Consider the following 25744-nt stretch of genomic DNA (forward strand, 5'->3'; position numbering starts at 1 on the left):
AAACAGCAACAATAGATGGTATGTCAGGCTAAAAATCTCTCCCCCGACTGATCCTGCTCCTCGCAAATTGCTAAACCTTGTAGTCGAGGGTAGACCTTATCAAATATTAGTGCAGATTGAAGTTCCCACGGTGATCGAATCAGAACGGAGTGGGGAGGAGATGAGAAAGGAACCTCGGCAAGAGGGCACCAAACAATGGGTCATCAGATCCTTTGGGCAGAACCAAGCCTCTTACATTACTGATACAGATAGGACCCCAAAAACATTGGAGAAAGCTGATGAGAATGAGGCCACGGGTGCTTGCATAACACCCGTTCGACAAAATATCACATCGAGTGCGTAACAAAATATGCCCAGCTAACAAATCTTGTCTGAGCAACACAACCAAGCCTGTCTGCAGACGACCGATTCTGCTACTCTCACCCTATTCCATACCCCATCTCTGCTTGAGACAGACAGACCATCTACTGCCCCTATTGGCCTTACTAAGAATACCCTGTTACTTGTAGCTCCCACCCTTATGCCCTCCTAATGTCCCCCTCTAAACCTGCAACATGGCAGCCCCACTCACCATGTGGCAACTTTCTAAACCGATCAGCCCACCCTAAACCCTTTCATAAACCCAATTCCTGCCAACCTGTCTCCTCCTCCTATCACCCTGCCCGAGCCCTCAGAACCCCGTAGATCAAGCAACTCTTTTCTCTCATCGCACCAATCTACCCCCTGCCACAGAGTCCCCATTGACAAAAATGGTTTGGACGATTGGGAGGGCTGGCCATGAGGGGTCCAACAGTTGTTCAGCGAAGGGTCTTTTTTGAAGCAATTCAAGTCGCCATTTCATGGCTTAGCAGGATCAGCGGCAGTGAACGTTGAAGAAAACCAGATCATTAAAACCTGGGATAATCGACCTGAGATGACCTCGGGTAGAGTGGAGGCCATGGCCTTAGATATGAATCCCCTGGAAAGAACCGAACCTGACTCTCTTGAGGCTAGCTACGCTCCCCGCTCAGCCCGGTATCTACCTGCACAGCCCAAGAAACGCTGATTTGGTGGCTCAGCGTGCCACTGTCAATGATGACAATGGGATTGAATAATGGGTGGATTTTGCTACGGAGGAAGCCACCAATGACACTGAATCCTCAGATTCGGATAGTAGAGTCGGCAAAGAAATTTCTATCCCAATTGCGACAGCTAGGAAGAAAGGAAGACTGGTAGCTTCTCTGTTCAAAAGAAAAAGCCAAAGATTAAGAAGTATATGTGAAGGGCCGAGGGAAAAGGATGGGTCTTTGATGTTTAGCATCCTTTCTTGGAATGCGCGAGGGGTAGGTAATGCTCAAACTACCCATCACCTGAGACAAGTGATCAAAAAACACAAAGTCTCGATCCTCCTGCTTCAGGAACCAATGATTAGAGCTAACAAAAGGGACGTTGTGGCTGCTAAATTGGGCTTTCAGTTTAGTTCAATGGAGGAAGTATCGGAGGGGCATATTTGGAGTCTTGCTAAATCAAGTATCCAAATTCAAACTGTCTCAGCATCCAGACAGTGTGCCTCTTGCATGATTCATCATGGCTCGGTTCCCCCCTATTACGATAATAGTGGTGTATGCTAGCTGTAATAAGGACCGTCAGAAGGAGTTGTGGGAGGAATTGAGTACGATCTCCACTCAAGTTCAAGGTCTCTGGCTGGTCGCTGGCAACTTCAATTCCACTATTAGCATTGAAGAGGGGTTGGGGGGCGAGCCCTCGTTCACTGCGTCGATGAGTGATTTCATAGAAACTATTAATGACTCTTGTCTCATAGATGTAGGTTATAATAGTTCCATTTTCACTTGGTGCAACAACAGGTCAGGTAGGGGGCGCAGATGGGCCCGACTCGATAGGATGCTAGTTAATGCAAGATGGTTGAGCGCACTCCCAATGTTCAAAGTTGATCACTTAACGAGGGCCTGTTCGGATCACTCCCCGATTATCATGACTTTCAAGGACGATACTTCAGATTTCCCTCGCCCCTTCCGTTTCCAATGCATGTGGTCTACTTACAATGACTTTAAAAGGTTAGTCAAGAAAGCTTGGGAAACTAAAGTGGCAGCTGCCCCTATGTTTAAAGTCCTGATTAAGATGAAGTAGCTAAAAAAAGTCCTAAAAGACTGGAACTTTTTCACTTTTGGTGATGTGCACAGAAGGGTGCATAAGGCTGAGGACGAGTTAGCCAGAGCTGAATCTGCCCTCCTGTCTTCCAACTTAGATGCCAACTTTTTTTCTTCTTTCTTTTTTTTTTTTTTAACAAAATAAGATTGAATTGAAAGAAGGCTGGCCGAAGACGGCTACAAGGAAGATTCGGGGTGGGCCGGGTACAAAAAGGAGACGGCCCCCCTATCGTATTGCTGTACAACGAAGCGAAAAATTATAGGTGGTTCTAAGGTTGCCTAGGCTAGTCCTATCTAGAAAGAGCAGGCCCCTAATGTCAGCCAGGAGGGAACTCCAGGAGTCAAAGTTATGATCCTGTTGCTGCTCACTTCCCAACCTTGCCAAGCCGTCCGCTACCGTGTTAGCTTCTCGAGGAGTATAGGAGAATTACATCTGAATGGAGAGGGCTAAATCTCGAATTCGAGCAATCCAATACCAGGTTGACCAAGGCCTTTTATGGCTGTATAAGGCCTGGATCGCAATTTGAGAGTCGCTGGCCACTTGGACTGTTGAAACCCAAATGGGCACAATGTAAAAGACCGTCATAAATTACTTTAATTTCTGCTGTAGTGTTGGTTCTTGCACCATATCCATTGAAGAAGCTGAAGAGAAAGGAGCCATTGGAGTCTCTTTTGATACCACCGCCACCGGAAAGGCCTAAATTCCTTCTAACAAATCCGTCGACGTTAAGTTTAATTCAGCAAGGAGGGGGTTTTGAGTAGGTCACTACCGAGACACAGTGGGGTCTAGTGATCGGGATCTGGATATGCATCCCCTTCAACATGTCTAGAATGAAGGGATGGAGGTTTATGGGAGAAGGGAGAAGGTTGTTGGCCCATTTAATCTATCTAAGGGTCCCCATGATAATTCATTTTGCGTTGAGGACCTTATCCTCGAACCAGCAAGCATTTCTTTCTTTCCAGGGTTCCTAGAAGATGAACAATGGGATCAAACTACGGATAGGAGAACTACTGCTCAGGGCCTCAGAGGCATCTCACCAATGAGCAGCGCGGCCTGATGCCGAGTCTAAGTCCGGGTCCGGCAAATGGCAGATTCGGTAGAAAAAGCCCCAAGTAGTTTTGGAAGCTCAATTCAGCCTAGGAGAACTATATATTAGCTCAATTTCAGCAAGAACTGTTTTGAAAGCAAAAATCTAGAATAAGATGGCTGCATGAAGGCGACAGGAATACTAAATTTTTCCACGATTCTGTCATGGATAAACGCAGAAGGCTGGTGATTGATAGACTCAAGTCTCCTTCTGGAGAGATTCTAGAGAATTGTGATGATATTGGTAGGGTGGCAGAGGACTACTTCAAGGTCCTTTTTTCAGCTCAAAGCAGGCAAGACAATGCAGCCATGTTATCACTCATCCCGACCATTGTTACCGAGTAGATGAACACGGATCTGATGAGACCGATTTCGATCGATGAGGTTAAAGATGCGGCTCTATCCATCCCGGTCGATAGCGCGCCCGGCTCGGATGGATTTGGTGGAGCCTTTTTCGCCTCATGCTGGGACATTATTGCTGACGGTATTTTTGATGCCGCAAAGGATTTTTTTGCAGGGGGTCCTTTGCCTAGGGCTTTCCAATGCACCCACTTCTGTCTTATCCCGAAGAAGGAAAACCCAAACACAATCGCTGATTTTCAGCCCATCAGCCTATGCAATGGCCTCATGAAGATCTTCTCCAAGATTATTGCTTCCAGATTGGCTCCTCTCCTGCCTTCAATCATCTCTGAAGAACAGGGGGCTTTTGTAAAGGTCCGTTTCATAGCAGAGAACATATCCACTGCAAGGGAATTGACCCATGACCTGGACCATAAGGTGTTTGGAGGGAACATGATCCTCAAGTTAGACATGGAAAAAGCCTATGACCGACTTGAATGGCCTTTCCTTCATCAAGTGCTACGCAGATTTGGCTTTGATCAACGTTGGATTCTCCAAACTCAACTGTGCTGGATGGGATGCTGGTTCTCGCTCCTTATTAACGGCAGACCGTTTGGTTTTTTCCCCTCGTCTAGAGGTCTTAGACAAGGGGATCCCCTATCCCCCTCCCTGTTTATCCTGGCTGTGGAAGTCCTCAGTCAGGGAATCTGCAACCTCTTCCTATCTGGAGCTTGCCAGCCGTATAAGCTCCATCAAAATAGCCCCATGCTAACTCATTTATTTTTTGCAGATGACGCGATCTTGTTTTTGAATGCCAGGCTCCAATCAGTGCGCTCCATGCTAAAGTTCATACATGATTATGAAGCAGTATCTGGCCAAAAGGTGAACGCAATCAAATCTTCTTTCATTCTTCCCAAGTCAACGCCCCTTTCCAAAGTTCGGCGAATCAAGCGTGACGGGTTTCAAGCACGCCAACCCCCCCTGTACCTACCTGGGCATCCCTCTCACCAAAGGGAAAATTCGGGCTGCTCTCATGATGCCGTTACTCCAGAAAATTTTAAGTAGGATGGAAGGTTGGAAAGCCAAAATCCTCAACCCGGCTGCCAGACTGATTCTGATAAAACACGTGCTATCAAGCATTCCAATCCATGTCCTGTCCACTGTGAATATCCCCAAAGCTACATATAAATTGCTTGAAGCTGGAATGACCAATTTCTTTTGGGGGAGTGCGGAAGGGAAAAAGAAGAAGCACTGGTTAAATTGGTCAAAGATCTGCTTCCTAACGTCAGAAGGAGGCCTTGGCAAGCATGGTGGATGTGATGAAGGCCTGCAGGATAAAAATGGGGAGAACCCTCCCTGAAGGCAGATCCCTTTGGGCTAGGTTCATGTCCTCCAAATACATCGCCAAGTACATTCAATGCAGAGGTACGAACTCGGCTATGAACTCTACTGTCTGGAAGGATATAATCTAATCCTTCCCTTTTACAATTCAGTACTCCAAGTGGCTCTTGGGCGAAGGTAAAGTTAATATTTGGAACTAAAACTGGTCAAGGGAGGTTTTCCTTGCTTCCTTAGCGTCAAGGCCTATCCCTGCTCATCTTAGGGAGGCCACGGTCAGTGATTTCTTCACCGCCACGGGTAGATTCCACTAACAAGACTTACAGAACATCCTCCCATCACCCATCATTCAACATTTGAAGGAATGCCTCATTCAGCTGTCCAACAGAGATGATCAATTAGCTTGGGACCTGACCACTTCCGACAAGTTCTCGCTGAAGTTAGCATAGCATGGTATCCGTCATCAGTAGCAGAAGGCTCCTTGGGCTCGGTGGGCCTAGAATGAAGCCCTCACTCCGAAAATGGGAATCTTTTTATGGAAAATCATGCATAATGCCATTCCAGTGGATGCCGCGGTTCAAAAGTCAGTTGTCTGTCTTGCTTCTAGATGTGAGTGCTGTAGTGGGGAGTTTGGATCCACGCTGGCAAGTGGTTGCCCATCTCGTGACGTGGATCAGAGATATTAGAACACTCATCACCTCGATCCCCTATAGTAGACCCGTCAGCAGCCCACCTCCTCAGCCGCGATTTGCACAATTCAGCTAAATTGAGCTCAGGTTTTGTTGAGCAGAGCAGACCATCAACCTATCCTGCTCTCGAACCATGTTGAGGCCAGCAATGTTCCTCCTGTTCAATCCCCCTCCCCTCATTCCAGCTCATCTGACCTCTCTTCCAGGCAGCGGTCGTCGAGCAACCCCTCCCATACGCAGGCCCCTGTTGTCCAACCTTAGCGTATTATCTCCTCCTCGGCCTTCGAATAGGAGACGCTGGACCATCTCCTCTGTTCTGGGAATGCTGCTTCTACTGTTTGGTCGCACTTTCATAGGATTTTTGATGTTCTGATCATCCCAAACCAGTCCACTCAACAGAAAATCGGGTTTTGGTTGTCAAGGGTCTCAAACTCCTCTCGCATCAAGCAGCTTCTAGGCCTGTTCTTGCGCTAATTTCCTGGGAGCTATGACTGAGCCGTAACACCTCGCGTTTCGAGGGAGTCCCGATGTCCGGGCCCAAGATCATTGCTCGGGTCACCAGATGGCTGCAGGAAATAGGCAACCCTCTGCCTAACAACGATCACCAATCCCTCAGGACCGAGGTCACCTTTCAGGCCCTTCATCTTGTTAATGGTAGAGAGAGTTCTACTACCATTCCGTCTATTGTCAAATGGGCGAGACCTCCTCCGGGCTGGATTAAGCTTAACGTCGATGGATCCTCTTGTGGGAATCCAGGTGCTAGTGGCAGTGGAGGAGTGGCAAGGGATTCCCAGGGTCGGGTTATCTTTGCCTTTCATAGGAACTACGGCCATGCCTCCAATACGACTGTAGAGACCCAAGCTATGCTTGATGGAATTACTCTCTGCAATAAATTGGGCCTCTCCAGTATCGTTGTTGAATCAGATTCCAAACTTGTGGTCGAAGCTGCCACGGATCCATCCGCTCACTGCCCTTGGAACATCCGGTACAGATTGGGAGCTATTCATAGTATTGGCAGCCGCCTCAACCTTTGCTTCAGGCATATCTTCCGTGAGGGCAATTCTGTGGCTAACGCACTCGCCAGGCGGGCTAGTGAAGGATGTGCCCAACTCCCTCTTCCTTTCTCGTTCGGATTTGCTAAGTTACATTAGGGGCCTATCGGTCCTTGATAAAGTCGGGTTGGGTTATTTGAGAGCCTGATTCCGGTGTGGTTTTTTCCTTTTTGGTTAGGAGATCCGGCCGAGTCTTGTTGCTGCCTGGCCCTCCTTGGCTCGCCCCTAGGTTCTGTTGTTCATAGTAGTGTGGGTGAGCTTGCATATGATAGGCGGTGCTCCTTTCCTTTTTGTTGGAGCCTGCCCGAAGGTTTGTACATCTAGCCTCTTGGATTTTAATAAATTTGGTGGTGCGTGCCCACCTTTTCTTAAAATTTTTTTTAAAAAAAAATTAAAAAAGAAGAGAACTCCTAGTAGCATTGGGAGACTTGGAAAGTCCAATCTATTGATCTAGATTGTTCATTAGGTCTGGTGCACATTTCATGAGTTCTTATGCAAGTTTCACACCCATTGAACAAATATTAACCATTTGCTAATTGTTCTTTAATATGGACAGTCAGAATGATTGACACAAGAAATAAGTCCAAGTAACAATTTAATCCATCTATTTATCAGGGCCCATCTTAGATCTTTTCGTTTTTTCTTTTTTCTTTTTTTCTATTTTTCTTTTCAATTTCCAAAAGAAACTTGAATAAACGACTGTCATGGGCGGAGAAATCACTTTAGGCCCAATTAATAAATACACTAAGCCTGAGTTTAGGGCCTATTGCTGGGCATTTGTATTTGAGATTTGGGTCATTCGTCGGTCAGGCTGCACGGTGGGTATATCCTTGCCCCAATTAGACTATTCCTCCACTCATCATAAATGCCACATTTGTTGGAGCAGTCAGACAAAAGGGACCAATGGTTCAGATTCAACATACGTTTGGCCCACCTGTTGAACAGGCTGGCCAACGGTTTTGGGTTTTGGGTGTAATTCGTGCTAACAGTGTGGTCCATGTGATGAATAACTGGGATCTCTACCTGTGCCAGCTCGAGCTAACAGTGCGCTCCTTGTGATGAATGACCAGGATCTCTACCCGAGCCATATTGTGACCCAACGAAGGATGTGATGAGGTCTATCACCCTTTCCTCCTCACGGATAACTACTCCGAATCTAATGAGCTTCTTTGGACTCCTCCTAGAGATTTCTCAAATCTCCAAGGATGAAAGCAGTAATTTGAAATAAATTTGATTGATGATAAAAATTGAAATTACAATCATTTAAATAGTGAACTCAAACCTAAGAGGAAGTTTTAGAATCAAACTCAAACTCCCTGGGCTTATTTGTTAAATTTGAAATCCGAAGTTTGAATCTGAAGTCAGAAAACTAATACTGAATCTAAAATAACTTGTTTGTTAATTAACGTCTGAAATGTTTAAAATATATTAATTTGACACATTTATCTATATGAAACAATTGTGATTGTATCCCTACCTTTAAAAACTCCCTGAATTTCATTGAAATGTTATTTGTCATCCAACCTATTGAAAAGGTCACAAACAACTAGATGAAGAGATGACACAAATATCAACATGATTCAAAGCTTTTGTGGCCCAAAAGAATTTTCAAATGATCCAAAGCTTTTGTGGCGCAAACAATGTTGATTGATTGCCCACCATTAAAAACTTATTAGGCCCACAAAAGTTTTGGATCAAGTTGATATTTGTTTTTCCCTTCAATCTAGGTCTGTATGACCCAATCAACAGGATTGAGGTCAAATAAACATTGCAGTGGTCACTAAAAGATTTTTTATGGTGGGTGCTTAATCACTATTGTTTTCCTTTGTTGTGGTCCACTTGAGATTTATACATGCCTCATTTTTTTTTATATCAATGATCTATTTAATGATTTGGAAAAATGGATGAATGGAGTAGATGAAACACATACATCTTGGTGGGCCCACAGGACACCAACCACTAGCCACCCGACTAGTGACACCGTCACTAGCCAAACCACATCCCTAGGTGTGAGCCGGATTTCATGGGAAAGCCTTTTCTAGGAAGTCCATCGCTGAAAATCTAAGTGGGGCCTATCGTGATGTTTGTGTGAAATTCACACCATCCATCTGTTTTGTGAGATCATTCTAGAACCTATTGCTAAAAATGAGTCGTATCCAATACTCAAACGTGCTGAAAATGTGAGGATTAGATGCCCATAATTAAAATATTCGTGAGGCCACGGAAGTTTTCAATCATGTTAATATTTGTGGTTTGAGTTCATCTCACTAGGAATAACAATATGAACGGTATTAATGGCATGTAAACAACACTCTCGATCCCGGGGAGGTTTCAACGATAGGAATTTTTCTACCCACCTTTATCTTTAGTGTGGCCCAGTTAAGCCTTGTATCTTCTTCATTTTTTGTCTAAAGTTTTAAAATGATCTCAAAACACAGATGGACAGATTAGATTTATCACAAATATGACGATGGGCTCCACCTAAGATTCCAATGCAAGAACTTTCTGTGAAAGGCATTTGCACATAATGCGCACCCTAAATCTGGGAGGGGATTGCGTACTACCCCACCAAGATCTACCTAAATATAGACAATTAAGGGCTTTGTGGGGCCCACCATGATATATATGTTTTATCCATACCATCCATTCATTTTTTTCATATTATTTTAGAAATTAAGACAAAAAACCAAGGCAAATCTAAGGCATAAGTGGGCCACACTACAAGAAATTATGGGAATTGGGTGCCTATCATTGAAAACTTCGTGGGGCCACATAAGGCTCTGATCAAGCTGATTTTTGTGTTTTTCCTTCATCCAGGTTTGTGTGACCTTATAAAAAAATTTGATGGCAAATAAACTTCACAGTGGACATCAGGAAGGTTTTAATGGTAGTCGTTCCTGTCCCATTACTTTATGTGGCGTTGTTGACTTGAGCTTTGGATGTGCATCTTTTTTCAGATCATGCTTTAGAATAATATAGAAAAGTTGATAGACGTGTGGATCTAACATATAAATCATGGTGGGCTTGGAGAAGTGACCCATGTTAAAAGTTGGGATGTGTATAACGCAAGGGAGAAAATCTTTGTCCCAAAGAACAATTTTGGATTTAAAAAATAATAATAAATAATTCACGGAGCATATTCTTGATCCTCATTAAGCTAGACTCCTATCATAAAAAAATATCGGCATAAAATGGTTGAGCACTTTCCTTCTTCTTAACAAACACCACTAAAAATGGAACATTTTCTAAATTTCACATTAAGTACAAAAATTCAGCGTTAACAAATAGTCCCTTACTAGGTATCCAATTTGGCCTACGGTATCTGGGATACGACTGTTTTGAGGTTCTGATGATCCTATCACTTTCGCCTCCAATCAGGCCTTCTCTGGTCCACCTTGGTCATTAAAGTGTCCGCCAACCCGCTCTACATCAGTCCCCTACACTTTGAAAGAACTCGTTCTTGAGTTCTCATCCCTCTTTAGTTCATGATACTTGGTTAGGTCTATGACATTAAAAATATGCGAGATCTCCATGTCATCCATAAGATCAACAACATAAGTATTGTTGTTGACCTTTCGGATTATAGTATAAGTCCAATCTTCTTCTTTTTTCAACTTGTTGTAAGTTTGTAAGTTCCGGTTAGAAATTCTTCATGGCATAAATATATCATAACATAGTCGTCCACTTCAAATACCTTTAATGGTGTGCATTCAATTATCATGGCTCCTGTAACATGGTCTACTTAGAGATTTGTATCTGCTTTTTTTTTTTTAAAAAAAAAACCGTCCTGGAATTAGCCGGTGAAATGGAAGGACAATGTGGATATGCAACACATGCCTCCTGTGGCCGCACCTTCGGAGACTTATCACTCAGCTGTTAACCGGTCTCGCTCTATCGGGTCGCAGTTTTCCAAAATAAAGGAACTGTGGCCGCGGTTTCAAAGCCAAAGGAACAAAAGTGGTTTGCATATGCAACAGGTACATAGATACACCTACCCATGGGACTGTATGGGGCCACAGAGACGTCCGTCACAAATCCACTCCGTTCACATGTTTTTAAAGACCTAGGTTAGGAATCTAAAAATCAGGCGTATCCAGAACTCATGTGAGCTATACCACATGAAGTAAGAGATTGAACTCTTGGGGGTGATAGAAGTTTTGTATCAGTATGATATTTGTTCTTAAAGTTTATCTGAGTCGTAATAACCATATGAATAGTTTGGATGGCATATAAACATCATCGTCAGCTCTAAAGGGTTTCAGTGGAGGATGTTTCTGTTCCCACTGTTTCGTTTGTGGTAGCCCACTTAAGTTTTGGATTTGGCTATTTTTAGAATCCTATCCTATTATGGTTTTTAAAAATGTATGGACGGAGTGTTATTATGGGCATCTCTGTAGGACCCAAAAAGCGCTTGGCACAGGTATGCATGGCGCACATGCAATCCGACCGTGCGGTGGATGGATGTAGCCGCGTTCTTTTTAGAACGCGGATTGGAGTCCTTCCGCCGCCTGTATCCGGTGGGAACGGACAGGAGCTTTGAGGGATGCGGTTTGCGTATTACCCGGGCAGGGCTCTGTGGGCCAAAGTGATGTAAGTATTTTATCCATGCCGTTAGTCACTATTTTTTAGACCATTTTAAGTCATGGTCTAAAGAACGAGGCAGGTACACAGCTCCAGTGGACCAAACCAAAGGAAGCTGCAGTGATAATGGCACTCACCGTTGAAACATTTATGAGTGCCACTGTGATGTTTTTTTTTACCATCCAACCTATTAGTAAGGTTATGTAGACGTGGAAGAAGTGAAAACACAAATATAAGCTTGATCCAAAACTTCTCTATCTCCCAAGAACTTTTTGATGGTGGACGTTCAATCCACACTTTGTGATCCACTTATGAATTTTACCTGCCTAATATTTTGTATCACACCTTAAAATGATATGAAAAAAACGATTAAAGACAGAGAGAAAACACTTACATCACTGTGCGCCCACAAAGCCCTGCCCCGATGGATTACCGTCCGGGCGGGAGTAGGACACAATCCGCATCCGAGCCAGTGTACCATGATGCAACGTTTTTATACGTACTGTGTATCCCTTTTTTTTTTTTCCCGTATCATTTCATAATATAATCCTAAAACTGAGGCAGATCCAATACAGAGATGAGCTACGAAACGTGGATTAAACCCTTACTGTTGAAAACTTCTCGAGGGCCCACAGAAGTTTTGGACAGAAGTTTTGGATGGAGCTGATATCTGTGTTTTCTCTTCATCCAAGTATATATGACTTTATGAATAGGTTTGAATGGCAAATAAACATCACGGTGGCCCTAGAAAAGTTTTAAGGTGAGAATCATTACTATTGCTGCTTCATGTGATGTGGTCCATTTGAGGCTTGTATCTTCCTAAATTTTGTTCGTTTATCATAAAATGCCAAGGGAAAATCAGTGGACAGTATGAATAAAACATATACATCAAGGTGGCCACTCAAAGCTCTTGCCCGTTCCAGCTAGACATGGGTGAGGTAGGATGCAATCTGCGTCCAGTGGCCGCTATGAATTTTATATCCAAGCTGTTCATCCATTTTTGTGAGATTATTTTTGAGCAGAGGTAAAATTAAGCAGATCTTATGTAATGGTTATTCGGCATCAGAACTGTGGAAAAGATTACATAAAAGTGGATGAAGGAAAAATTAAATAAATATTAGCTTAATCCAATATTTTTGTGGCCCATAATTTTTAATAGTCAATCAACACTGTTTCCTACGGTGTGGTCCACTCGAGATTGTGATATGCTTCATTTTTAATTTATCCCATGGAAAAAAATAATAATAATAACGGATGGACCGCATGGATATACGATATATGTACCAAGGTGGGCCCATAGTAAGGGCGGCACCGTCTTCGGTAATGCCGGTCCGCACCTAATCCGTACCTAACAAATGTCTAACCCAAGACGAAACGGTGCACCACTCGCTAACAGTGGGGGACACGTGCTCCATTAGAAAGCGGTTTGGCTAGTCACGTGACGGGCGCGGATTAACTACTGAACCAGACATAGCGAGTCTGGCTACTGAAATGACTTCACAAAGTTCTGTGGGCCCCACCATGATGTATGTGTTGTATCCACACCGTCCATCCATTTTGTGAGATCATTTTAAGGCATTAGGGAATAAATGAGGAAGATACAAAGCTCAAGTGGACCCACCACAGAAAACAGTAGGGACAAGACACTAACCGTTGAAATCTTCCTGCGGCCCACCATGCGTTATCTAGGCCGTCCAGCTCAAGTGAACCACACCATAAGAAACTGCGGGAATAATGATGTCCACCGTTGAAACCTTCGTAGTGCCGAACGAAGGAAAACCATAAATATCAGCTTCATCTACAACTTTTACGAACCCCGGGAAGTTTTCAACGGTAAGATTCAATCTCTACTCTTTCCTGTGGTGTGGTACATTTCATCTTTGAATCTGGTTCATCTTCATGGTCATGCCCTAAAATGATCTGGCAATATGGATGGACGGCATGGATAAAACACATACATCACGGTGGGGTCCACATAGCTTTGACATCAGCTAGCTGGCTTTGACATCACGGTTGCCTCCACTATGTGGTCACGCTACTCATGGGCAGAGGTATTTGTGCATTTTTACTTTCTTCTTGAGAGTTTATCGTTCCTTCACTCAGAAAACTGAACTTATACAAACAGATCTCACAGCATTTTATTTCCAACGGTTCTTTCATTCTATTCCTCTCCAACCTTCAAAAACACCATTACCATTCCATCCATCTAGAACGGAATTGTTGGGTCCAGTTGTGGATATCATTCTCTTCTTTTAGGCTCCTGTTTCTCGGCAAATCGGTTATCCCAAAGACCTCAATAACAATGTAGAGACATTGAAGAACGAAACCGAAGAACTAAAATGCAAGCTTGACGAAATTCAAGCAGACGTCGACGCTGCTATATCAGTCGGAAAGACTCGGATGCCCCTAGTGGAGAAGTGGCTCATGGATGTCAGGTATATCGAAGCTCAAGTCGATTCTTTAAGTTTGGAATTCGAGCAACAGAGAACTTGGTTGAATGGTTGTTGCACTGATCACTTCTCTCGATACAAACTGGGAAAAAGAGTCATGAAAAGCTCAAAGGCGTCCAAAACCTCAAAGATAAAGGGGTTTTTAATAAGGTGGCTGAGAGCCCTCCCCGGCCGAGAGTGTTGGAGATGCAAACATCGCTACCGCGAGGACAACAGAGCACATCTGAACAAACCATGGAGGAGATATGGCAATGCTTACAAGACGATGAGAATGGCATTGTAGGTGTCTATGGGATGGGCGGAATAGGGAAAACCACTCTCATGAAAGCCATAAACAATAGGTTCGTCAGAATTGATGACTTCAATGTCGTGATTTGGGTAACTGTATCCTAGAACCCCAACTTGTGATTAATCCAAGAGAAGATTGGAAAGAAGTTGGATATTGGGTTCACCGATAACGAAGATATCGAAGAGAAGATGACGTACGGGAGGACGTGAGGTCGGGCACCGTCTTCTTCAGGAGGATAACTATTCCGAATCCACGGAACTTCTCTAGACTCCTCACAGAGACTTCTCAAATCCACGAGAAAAGAAAGCAGAAAATAGAAAGAAATTCTAATAAATTCGAACTTGATTAATGAATGAATAAAAACGAGCTCACAACCTTTTAAATAGGGGTACCAAGCAATGGGAAAGAAATCAGAATCAAACTACAACTAAAACTCCTAGAATCCGTAACTTACTATAAATAGTAAACTTACTATTTATAGACGGTCGTGATATCTACTAGTGCCCAAGGTTTTCGGCCAAAAATAGTAAGTGTCCTATTTGGCTTCACCAAACCGTTCTCCTAATTATTCTACGCTCTTTTCACAATAGGCACAACTCCTAAAGCCCGACGGATGAAGAGTTATAACAAACTAAAACTTACTATTTATAGTAAAAATGAAATTAAAACAAGGAAACGACCGTCGATCCCTGGGTTTTTCGCAATTCCGGGTTGTGCAACCTGGCGTAGCAGGGTTGGTTGGCTAAAGTAGCTCATTCTACCCCAAAATCATATATTTTACATCAGGTAACTCATTTTGGATTGTGAGATACGCCTAATCTAAGGTCCGACGGTCCGGATCACTTCTGTCATCGACAGGGCCTTTTCTGATCCATCTTGGCCATGAAACTGTTTGCGACCCGCTCTACATTAGATGTTAACCTTTTTCTTAGTAGCGACATATCAGATGATGGATTTTTTTAATGATTTTGATGTGCATTTGGGCTTCTGAAGCATGCCATTCATTTTTCCTTTTCAATTGACAATATTATGTTCTTGCAGAGCCCTTACAAGGATGCTTTCTGTTTGGAATGTGCAAGACGCGATTCGAGCTGCTATCTGTAAGCCTACTTATCATCTTTATACCCATAGCACAGTGCTAGATTGTTAGTATTTTTATTTTTTTATTTTTTTATTTTTTATTTTTTTTTTAAAAATTCCAATTATTGTGGCATGCCTTTTTGATATGCATAACCTTCTATATTGATTCTTGGGGTTCAGGGTAGTTCATTTAGTGATGTTTAATTTTCAGACTTTCCAATGCAATGCTTGGCTTCTACACTCAAGTGAATGTTTTTGCTTTATATGGATTTTACTCCTAATAAGCATGCTTTGGACCTCAAGGGAAAGCTGTTACAGTTTCAAAAACTGTTGTCTTCAATCATTTCACAGATAACCTCATTGCTATGATTTTACTCCTAAGAGTTGGGTTCAATGCTCCTAAGCTGAATACCGCAAGGATTAGATCAGCTAATGTAATGACCCAGAATTTTGGTACACGTGCGTACACATACATGTATGTACAATTGCCTTCATTGGAGTATACACACATAGACCCATGCATACATCCACGCACCCATGCACACATGCATCTATCGGCTCATGTAAATTATGACCGTTGATGTGTGATCGTTTTGCTTAGTGTGAACTATTAATTAATGTCATTAATGATTACATGATTTTGGTAGAATATATATAAGTTTATTTATAATGCACTCTCTCAACTCATATATTAAGACCTCGTGTTTAACTATTAACTAATCCAAATCTAGCTAACATCAACTACTGACTATGCATTGAGATTGATCTGATCTTAACCACTAGATTGTTGTTAAAATAAAAAAATAAAAATCAAGAACAACTCATTTTTTTGTGGGAACCAACCCCACCGTCCGCTTGTGTGTGGCTCACCTGAGTTTCGGATCAGCCTCATTTTTTGCTTTATATCTTCTCTTGGCCAGGCCGAGATGATGGACGGAGTAGATTTAAATTATTGTTAGTGGGACCCACCATATCTTAAAAATAAAAATAAAATAAAAAAATAAAGAGTTATATCTTCCGCACGACTAAACCATTTTCTCCACTTTCCTTCCGTTTTGTACGGTAATGGCCGCCGAACCTCCCACTAAATGAAACCGTCCCATGATTTTCACTCCTCTATTCCATCACGCATCCTTTTAAAAAAAAAAAGAGAGAGAGAGAATCGAATGAATCAATCAAAAAAAAAATAAAAATTAGAGTGGGAGAGAAAGAGCTATGTAAATCAAGAGAGAGAGATTAAAGCGGGGCCGGATCATCAGAATTTAAGGTAGGTGATCTTAACATGAAATTTATCATTTTCAGTTATGATTATGTTTATTTAATCTAAATTTTCGTAAAAATATTATTGTCAGTTAATTTTTTTTTTTGTAGGGAATCTACTCATTTAGGAATTTCTATTTTATTCTTTTTTTAAATATTTAATACTGAAATAATTAATGGATAAATAAAATAAAATAAATTTACAGAATAAAATAAATAGTTTATTTAAGATTATTTTATTAATTCTTAAATGTTTTGTTAAGAAATTTTTTTTTATTAAATTAAATTTTAAATAAGTTATAATATCCTACAATATTTTACAGTACAAATAGAATATATAATTAATTATTTAAAATATTTATGATTCATTATTAAGAATTGTAAATATAAGTGATGCAAGATTGATAAGTATATATAAGCAAATATGATTATAAAAATAAAATAAAAATATATAATAATAATAACAAATTATAAATTATATAATTGTAATATGTAATCAGAATTAATATAATATATAATAAGATATATAATAAAATAAAATAAAATAAAAAGGTTTATAAGATCATTAAGGTATAATAAAATATAAATATTATATTTCATAGTAATATAGTAGTAATACAATATAATTATAGGTTACAAAAAAAATAATGATAAAATATATAACATAATTAAAGTAAACATGTGTAAGATAATATTATATTACATAATTAATACATATGTATTTAATATTATTTATATGATTATGTTATAAGTAAAAAAATTTTATCTGATAATATATAAAAGTTGTAATAAATATAATTTATTATTTCCACGAAAAAAAATTATGTAAATGATGATATTAACAATTTAACATAAAAGTAATATAATAATTATATTAAATTTATCAAACAAAAGTAAATTTATTAATTTAGATAGTCAATTATAAAACAAGGTTATACTGACATAATGTTGTAACCAATAATTTATATAATAATAATAGCATCCAAAGTTCAAATTAAAATTTTCCTCAGCCTTATTCAATTTAGATTTAAAAATAAATAATAATAAAATTCTGAATTTAGATTTAAATAGTTAGATAAAAATAATAATAATAATAATAAATTTTAAATTATCAATAATAATTTAATTACATTATTAATGTTATATTATATAAATCAGTGTGATGATTTTTGTTATGTAAAATTAAAATCCAAATTTTATTTCTAAAATTTGAAGAGTTAATTAAATTAAATTTAAATGAACTTAAGTTTAAGAAAATTTTCAAAATTTTGGAATTAAAACTAAATTGATTAGATTTCTATATTTTAGAATTCTAGTTATTAATGTGTATTTAAAATTTTATTAAATTAAAATTTTAATAAAATATAATATTAGATTTTTAACAAAAAAAAAATGTTTTCCTTGTAGTTCAAAATTTTTGTTTAAATTAAAATTTAAATAATTTATCGATTAAACCTAAATATACATTCTCAATGAATTATCAAAGAGAAATTAAAATTTGTTATAAAATAATCAAGTTATTTCAATATATGTGTGTGTATGTGTGTGTGTGTGTGTATTTGTTAAGTTGATGTGATAAATAAAATAAAAATTTTACTTTAAAAATTTAGTGAATAAAAATAATAAATATTTTTATGCTAATATTTAACATTATTTAAGTGAAAAAAAATTAATTTAATTAAAGTTAGAATTTAAATAAAATTTCTTGTACATTACAAACCATTCATTAAATAGACCACTTAGGTGTTATTTTCTTTTGGTAGATGGTGTCCTAAAACTCAACTTCTCACGCATCCAGCGAGTGTAGACAACAAGTTAATGCTATGTGCTGCGTCAGTTGGAGAAACTCGTTGAGAGCGTAAGCATGGGTCAGGTCTAGCATGCGACGCTAAGTAGGTCGTGGGCATATGGTTTAGTCCAGAAATCGACGGTCCAAATATCAGGTGGGTGATTCTCCTCCATTTATGAACTTTCTGATTTTATGTATTTTAGAAAATTTATTTATTTATTTATTTATTTGACATAATGACTTCAAATTAATATTGTCAAATTCCTTTATACCTAATATCTACTTTTCTAAATTTTAGCATTTACTGAATCTGATTAACTTGTAGAGTTAGATTTTAATCTAACTTTTATTTCTGAAATTTGGTGTTAAGATTTAGACCTTAAATCTGTGTTAAAGTAATTGATTTAAATTAATTAGTTTAAAATAATATTAATTAATTTAATTCTAAATTTTGATTTTTTTATTTTTTATTATTTTTAAAGAGCAAAGAAAATATCTTGATGTTTCAGTAAATTTCAGGAATTGAATTTTTACGGCATCGAATTTCTGTACATTTGTATAGAACTTGCATTGTTGTATTGGGATTTAAATAATTAAATTATTTCGCTACTGATTTTAGAATAATTCATGACATGCATTCATCTTTATTGATTACGGAATTATGGAAAAAGAAAGAAAAATGAGAAAATGATTGTGGTATTAGCAAGTAGGGCAATCATGTCCCTTGGGTGAAAGACCCTAAAGCCAGCAAGTAGGGCAATCGTGTCCCTTGGGTGAGAGACCCTAAAGCTAGCAAGTAGGGCAATCGTGTCCCTTGGGTGAAAGACCCTAGAACCCATTGGATCCTTCGGAGTCTCCTTTGTGTATGGCGTATGAGTACAATTGTGTGCGCGGACATACGTCAGAGGTACAACTGGAGCAGTAGTCTGACTAGCTAACGTATAAATGAGTCCCTCACCATGAGGTACTGGTGTGTGGGCGTTAATGCAACGTGGTCATACACCTAGGTACGGTGTTGTAAGATGTGATGATTATTTAATTTTATTCTTGAATTCATGATAGTGTGGCATTCAGTACGTCTTTATGATTCCAGCATCGCATTCATGTCATATGAAATATTTAATATTTTGATTCATGTTTTGAAATTTCAGAAAGTACTTTTATTATTTATTCGTTTGATATAAATCTAGAAATTTCATATTTGGTTGGATAAGATCCCACGAGCGGTTGTGCTCATACTCAAAATAACAGTGTTTCAGGTCTTGGAGTTTAGTCGAGGCGAAGCAGAGTGAGGATCTAACCATCGGCTTAGTGGTAGCCATATCTGTATTTGTATTTAAAAAAATAATAATAATAAATTGTATAGCAGGAACTTAGAAGTGAGTTTAGGCTGTAATAGTTAAAGATTGTATTTGATGAATATTGTTTATTGTAATGTGTTTTAATTAAGTGTGGTTGTAAATGTTTAAAATTGAATCATGTCCTGAGATTCGGAGTCGGGTCTGGTCAACTCGGGTACCGAATTTTGGGGCGTGACAGCTAATTTGTTATCTTATTCGTCCCCAGAAGTTCAGTCTCCTTACCTGACAATTTCTCCGGGTCTTAGTCCAACAACATTGCTTGATTCCCCTGTTTTCCTTTCGAATTCTCTCGTAAGATTTAATACTAGTTCGGTTAATTTGCATTCTATTTCTGGTTGTTGCGGTTTGTCTCTAAATGGGTGTTGGAAGCTGGAAAAAAAAAAACAGACAGAGTTGAGAAGCTGATATGGAAGAGATCTTCAACACTTCTCTTGATTTATTGAAAAATGGGATTCGAACTCCAAACAAATTGGAACCTTTTTACAAGGTATTTTCTTCATATTTTAGACAATTTATAGGACGTAAAAGAAAATTTCACCTAGAAATGCATTTCGATGCTTTTATGGGTGCCTTTTATTTTGAGTAAAAATCTCATGATTTATGATTCCAGTCAAATCTTATGGAAGACAATTGAATCTTAGGTTGGACTCCTTCCCATAGAATGACGATTGAATCTTATGATTTTTTCTGGTGGAGAGATTGCATATGAACTGCCACGTGTTGTGGAGAGATGGATCTACCCATATGCACTTTTTTTTTTTTTCAGAAAGAGGGACCCATCTTTATGTGACATCAGTGCTGACGCATAGGAACCGACTTTCCTTGGTATGATGCGTGGGGATGCCTTTTGGCTTACCGTGGATTTTCAGTTTTGATAAATGGTCCATGGGTTGGTGATCAAGACCATTGTTGCTTTGGATCCAACCATTGATCAAATAGATATAGATCTCGTCCAATTGTGATAGATTTTAGAGCTTATAGGCATGATTTCATGGTGTAAGCCACTCTCTTGGTTACGGTGAACTTTATGATGAGGCCCACCTTTTTGGCGGAGTGGATGGGGGAAAAGAAAGCAATGTATGTGCTATATTTGAACATTTCCATTGGACTGAATGGTAATTAAATAACTATGGCTGCCTCTTTTGACTTTTATATATATATATATATATATATGAAAAGGTTCTATACCGTCGAGCTCATGAGAACTCTCCATGAGGTAGAACTGTGTGGACCCCACCATGATGTGTGTCAAACATCAACACCGTGCATTTCATGAGTCCCCTTTAAATTATGGGATATCCCAACAATCAGCCGTATATGAAACTCTGGTAGGCCATACCATCTAAAACCATGTGAAGACATGCCTGAAACATATAAAAGCACTTGGTGGGGCCCACATGAAATTTGGATGCATCTGAAACTTGGTATGATCTCTCATCCAAGTGGCACACACATAATGGATGGGCTGGATTTGTAAACCACATCTTGATGGGCCCAAAAAATGATTATGAATGTTTTAATGGAGGATAACCCCTCTCAACTTTTGTATGTGGTGTGGCCCACATAAGTCACAGATTGACTTAATTTTTAAGCCCTTGGCCCATCGTGGAATGATGCATCTGACTGATACGGTAGATGTTTGACACGCATCATGGTGGGGCCACACAGCTCAACCTCACCGGGAGTTCCCATGAGCTCCACGGTATAGAAGTAGAACCTTTTCCCTATATATATATATGTGTGTGGTGACGCGGGCATGCGTGCACGCGCATGTGTATAGTACATCCACATCATGATGGGTCATGGGACTAAAAATCATGTCACTCATTTAAACTTTCTTGATTATTTATACGGTACACTGATATGCTGTTTAGATATATAACCCATCCATTGTGTGTTTCATTTCGATAAAGGGCCGTCACACGTAATTTCAAGCCATTTTAAAACTCACGTGGGCTTCATCAAATGCTTTTAGATGCTTTAAGTATGGTATGACTCTATATAGTTTTAGATTAGGTGGCCACCTAATTTTCTAATATGATCGATTTTTGAGACATTCTATAATTTAGAGGAGACCTAATAAATGTATGGTGTTAATGTCCAACGTAGATGGTAAAGTCTACCGAGCTTGACCTCATGGAAAGTTTTCATGAGGGGAAGCCTATCTTACATTCAGACATACATATACCTATATACCAAGGACGAAAAATTAGATTAACTTGTGATTTAAGTATGCCACAGTACAAGGGAAACAATTGAGAGAGATGCAAATTTTTAATTTTTATTGGATCCACCGTGATGAGTACAGGAAATCTACTCCAACCATTAAGATTAAAAAAAGAAAAGAAAAAAAAAAAAAAAACCTCTTTACCTTGGGTGGGCGACAACCGACGTTAATTTCCAAGGTCATCTTTGGACAGAAGTTATATGGGCCATGGATAAGTCTGCGAGAAATCCACCTCGTTCATTAGTTTCCGCAGCTTAAGTAAGAACATAGTCCCAAAAATGAAGCAGATCCAAAGAGTGAAGGCCACAGCGCCGCTGGAAACAGTGGGGATGAAAATGCCCACCATGGAATCCATCCTAGGCCTGCCAAGATTTTATAAGCCATCAAAACCGTTCATAATATCATTCTAACTGGGATGAAATGAAAACTCAAATATTAGTCTCATCCAAGACTTATGTCACCCTTTAAAGGTTTCAATGGTAGGTATTCCATCCCCACTATTTGCACTAACTAATCTTCGGACGCGGATTGGCCGGTGGGGACCTCACCAACCACCCCCGTTGTCCATGTCAGAAGGCACTCCGTCTCTGACCTTATGCTCTTTTGCAAGCCCTTTCTCTATCCTCTCTGTTAAGAAGGAACGTTCTCTCTCTCTCTCTCTCTCTCTCTCTCTCTACTCCCACGGAATGGGATTTTGGTGGCGAAGATTCTGTGATCAGAACTCTTATTCTGGTGTGACCATCTCAGAAATCGACGGATATGTACCATGGTAGCCATCCAACGAGTGATCTGAATAGGTATTGTTAGATCGTTACAAGTGCCTGTCACAGCCATTTTTGGTCCAGTGGTCTGTCCAGATGGTGGCCCACCAGATTAACAGTCCTGATTTTCCACATGCACATTGAGAAAGGGAATTCATGCAAGCTCAATGTACAGTCCTGATTTTCATAGTGTGTGTGGGAAATGGTTCTATGCTGTCGAGCTCATGGAAACTTCCCATGAGGTCGAGCCCTGTGGGCCCCACCGTGATGCTTGTTGAACATCTACCCCATCAGTCAGATGCACCGTTCTATGGTGGGCCTCGGGCTTAAAATTCAAGTCAATCGATGACTTTCGTGGGCCACACCATGTACAAAAGTACTTGAGAAGGGTTACCCTCTCATTAAAACATTCATAATCATTTGTTGGGCCCACCGAGGTGTGGTTCACGAATCCAGCCCATCCATTACGTGTGTCCCACTTGGATGAGGGGTTACACCAAGTTTCAGATACATCCAAATTTTAGGTGGGCCCCACCAACTCTTTTTATATGTTTTAGGTATGTCTTCACATGATTTTAGATGGTATGGCCCACCTGAGTTCCGGCTGATTTTTGGGATATCCCATGATTTAAAGGGAACCCATCAAATGATGGTGTTGATGTTCGACATGAGCTTGAAAGCATATAACCATTTCATATATATATACACACACACACACCGCGCGCCTGCGCACTAGTTCGCATAGAACTCGTGTAAACTTTTTTCACAACTCTTCATACGTGATGTGACTCCAAAATCTGAACAGTCCACATGAAGCAGCACCTCATTAAACTCCCAGGCATAATCTTTACTTTGATCCAAAACTTTGACGGGCTATGAAAAATGAAAACAGTTTCCTCTCTTGATTTGCATTTCTCTTTTCTATGGCCGACTAGAATTTTAGATCACACTAAAAATTTGTACCTAGGGGTTTCATGGGATTCCGTATCACATGGACCGTTCAGATTAGACGCCTATGACACATGTGCAAAGGTGCACACATGTGCAGGTGAACATGACTCATATATATATATATATATATAAAGCTTTTTTGTATGTTTACATTGGCCAAATTGCCCAAAACTTAAAGGTTTTGCCATCCAACTTTTGATTGATGTGCGATGCCACCCTCACAGGTGCCCAAAACTTAAAGGTGAGCCCTAGTTGTTGCTCGACCTGATTAAGTGCACCGCTGTATGACCTGACATTGAATTATTAGCCGGCCTATTTTCCCCATAAAAAGAGCAAAGGCTAAATTTGAACATGAACCCAAAAACCTAGTTTTTTTCTTTTTGGGGGGGGGGGTGGGGTGTGGGGTGGCGAACAATGGCCAATTTTGAACATGAAACCAAAATTCTAGCTGATTTGAATGGGCGCAAAGGTCAAATTTGGACATTAACCCAAAAATCTAGCTGATTTGAATGGTAGCAAAGGTCAGATTTGGACATGAACCCCATTTGAAAATCAGGTGGGAACGTTTAGATAGACGCCAACCTAAAAACCTTTTAAAAGGTTTGTGGTATCCATTATTGTTTGTATGTGCTATCCAATTCATCCATCTAACATGCCCCACCAAGATGGACTTATATGGGCCACACCATGGTGAATTTAGTGATTTTAGGCATGATTTTACACCTTCTGATCAATTGGCATGAGTTGTTGCATGCATTCATTGGTGGACCCGACTTGGACCTGATATGTCTATATCATTGCATCTGGGCCGTTTCGATCTGATACAAAAGGAGAGCTCTGTAGTCATTCTGTCATGTTTTTTTTTTTTGGCAAGGATGAGCGTTTCCAGTCATTCTGTCATCCAATTTTGGCAAGGATGAGCGTTTCCAGCTCAACCAATGGAGCTTCTTTTGGCCTGCCTCCCATCCCCCAGGGACATCTCCAGGGAATCTAATATCGAATCCGGGACATCCGCTGCAGCAAGAGTATGGATTGAAATGCTAGAAAGAACATGATTGATGAGCGTCACTCTACCTACTTGAGAAAGAATTTTGGCGGACCAACCTAGAAGATTCTGTTGAATTTTTTCAAGTAGTGGCTAGAAAAATTCTGCTTTAGATCGCCCTTTGAACTGAAATACATTTCATTCGCACGCATTTATTATTAACTCTTACTTAGAATTCAGTTCAAAATCAAACTCAGGTGCCAAAATAGTGAGAACGAATGAGGAAAGGGCCCACCATAGAAAAATATACAATTGTATTGTGGCCCACCCTTGTGTCTATACCCATCCAGCACATTAGTAAGATGCACCCTATCAAGTTCAAGACTTTTGGAATATCAGGTTGGTCAAATCACTTGAAATTGGAATATTAGGTTAATTGGTGAATTAATTTTACATTATTTCTTTCGGTGTGGCCCACCTGAGTTTTGTATCAACCTAGTTTTTTGGGTTTCTTATCTTTATGGAGGGCCTAACATGAAACACATTTTGAATTCGACACATATCAATATGGTCCATCGATGTGATGATCTATACATGGTGGGCCTCTTAGGGGATTGCGTAGAAGCAAACTCAAATTCAATCAAGTAAGGCGAAATCAAACACAAACCAAAACACGCAAAGATTACATAATTTTTGCGTGAAAAAACTTTCATGAACAAAAAATCATGGCACAAAGCGACAATCAATCCACTATAAAATGATATTACAAGATATGAAAGCACTTACTAATCCAAATAACCAAAATCACTTCTTAAAACCCTAGTTTTGCTTTGGAACACTCTAGGAATGTCTTAACATTCACTTAAAATATCTTAATTTTGATTATACTCGATATATATTCTATCACAATCGGAATTAGAAATAAATTATGCACTTAGATAATTCTGTGCGCTTCGTCGATGGGACATTTGATGGCATTGACATCCATTAAAGACTAGTCGATTTCATTGAAGCCGCCTTCCATGGCATCGAGTAGCAACTCTAAAACCATTTAACGAGCAACTGAAAATTTTCTAGATTTTTTTATGGCATCGAGTGGTTAGTTAATGGAATATATGAACCCTTGACGTCAATTAAATTGAAGACATCTGACAACATTTATGAGGTGTTTATATCTTTATGCTAAATACCAATTTCGTCTTCTCTTGTATATTTTCCTTATGTTTCCCAATGCCAACTCATTTTCCCTCCTTAGGCCGCATGATGAGTTGTATGATTTGAACTGTCCATATTCTAGCCAGGAGCAATCAACTATTGGTCCATAATCAAGCTTGGTAGAATATCCTAACCTTTTATTT

The 25744-nt window shown here is 39.7% G+C and overlaps 2 protein-coding genes across 7 annotated transcripts in view; both read left to right on the forward strand.

Moving 5' to 3' along the window:
* The window catches only part of LOC131249350 (probable disease resistance protein At4g27220), a 178180-nt gene that overhangs the window by 130381 nt on the left and 22055 nt on the right, over positions 1-25744 (forward strand). The window lies entirely within an intron of this gene.
* The window catches only part of LOC131249351 (disease resistance protein At4g27190-like), a 123604-nt gene that overhangs the window by 8620 nt on the left and 89240 nt on the right, over positions 1-25744 (forward strand). For 2 of the 6 annotated variants that reach the window (XM_058250051.1, XM_058250050.1), the window contains exon 1: positions 25585-25720. The exons of the other annotated variants lie outside the window; for them this stretch is intronic. The gene's annotated coding sequence lies outside the window, so the exon portion shown is untranslated. Of the gene's footprint in view, positions 1-25584; positions 25721-25744 lie in introns of those variants that run through there. 6 annotated transcript variants of the gene reach the window in all.

The sequence above is a fragment of the Magnolia sinica genome, chromosome 6 (assembly GCF_029962835.1).
Source record: "Magnolia sinica isolate HGM2019 chromosome 6, MsV1, whole genome shotgun sequence".
Taxonomy (NCBI): domain Eukaryota; kingdom Viridiplantae; phylum Streptophyta; class Magnoliopsida; order Magnoliales; family Magnoliaceae; genus Magnolia; species Magnolia sinica.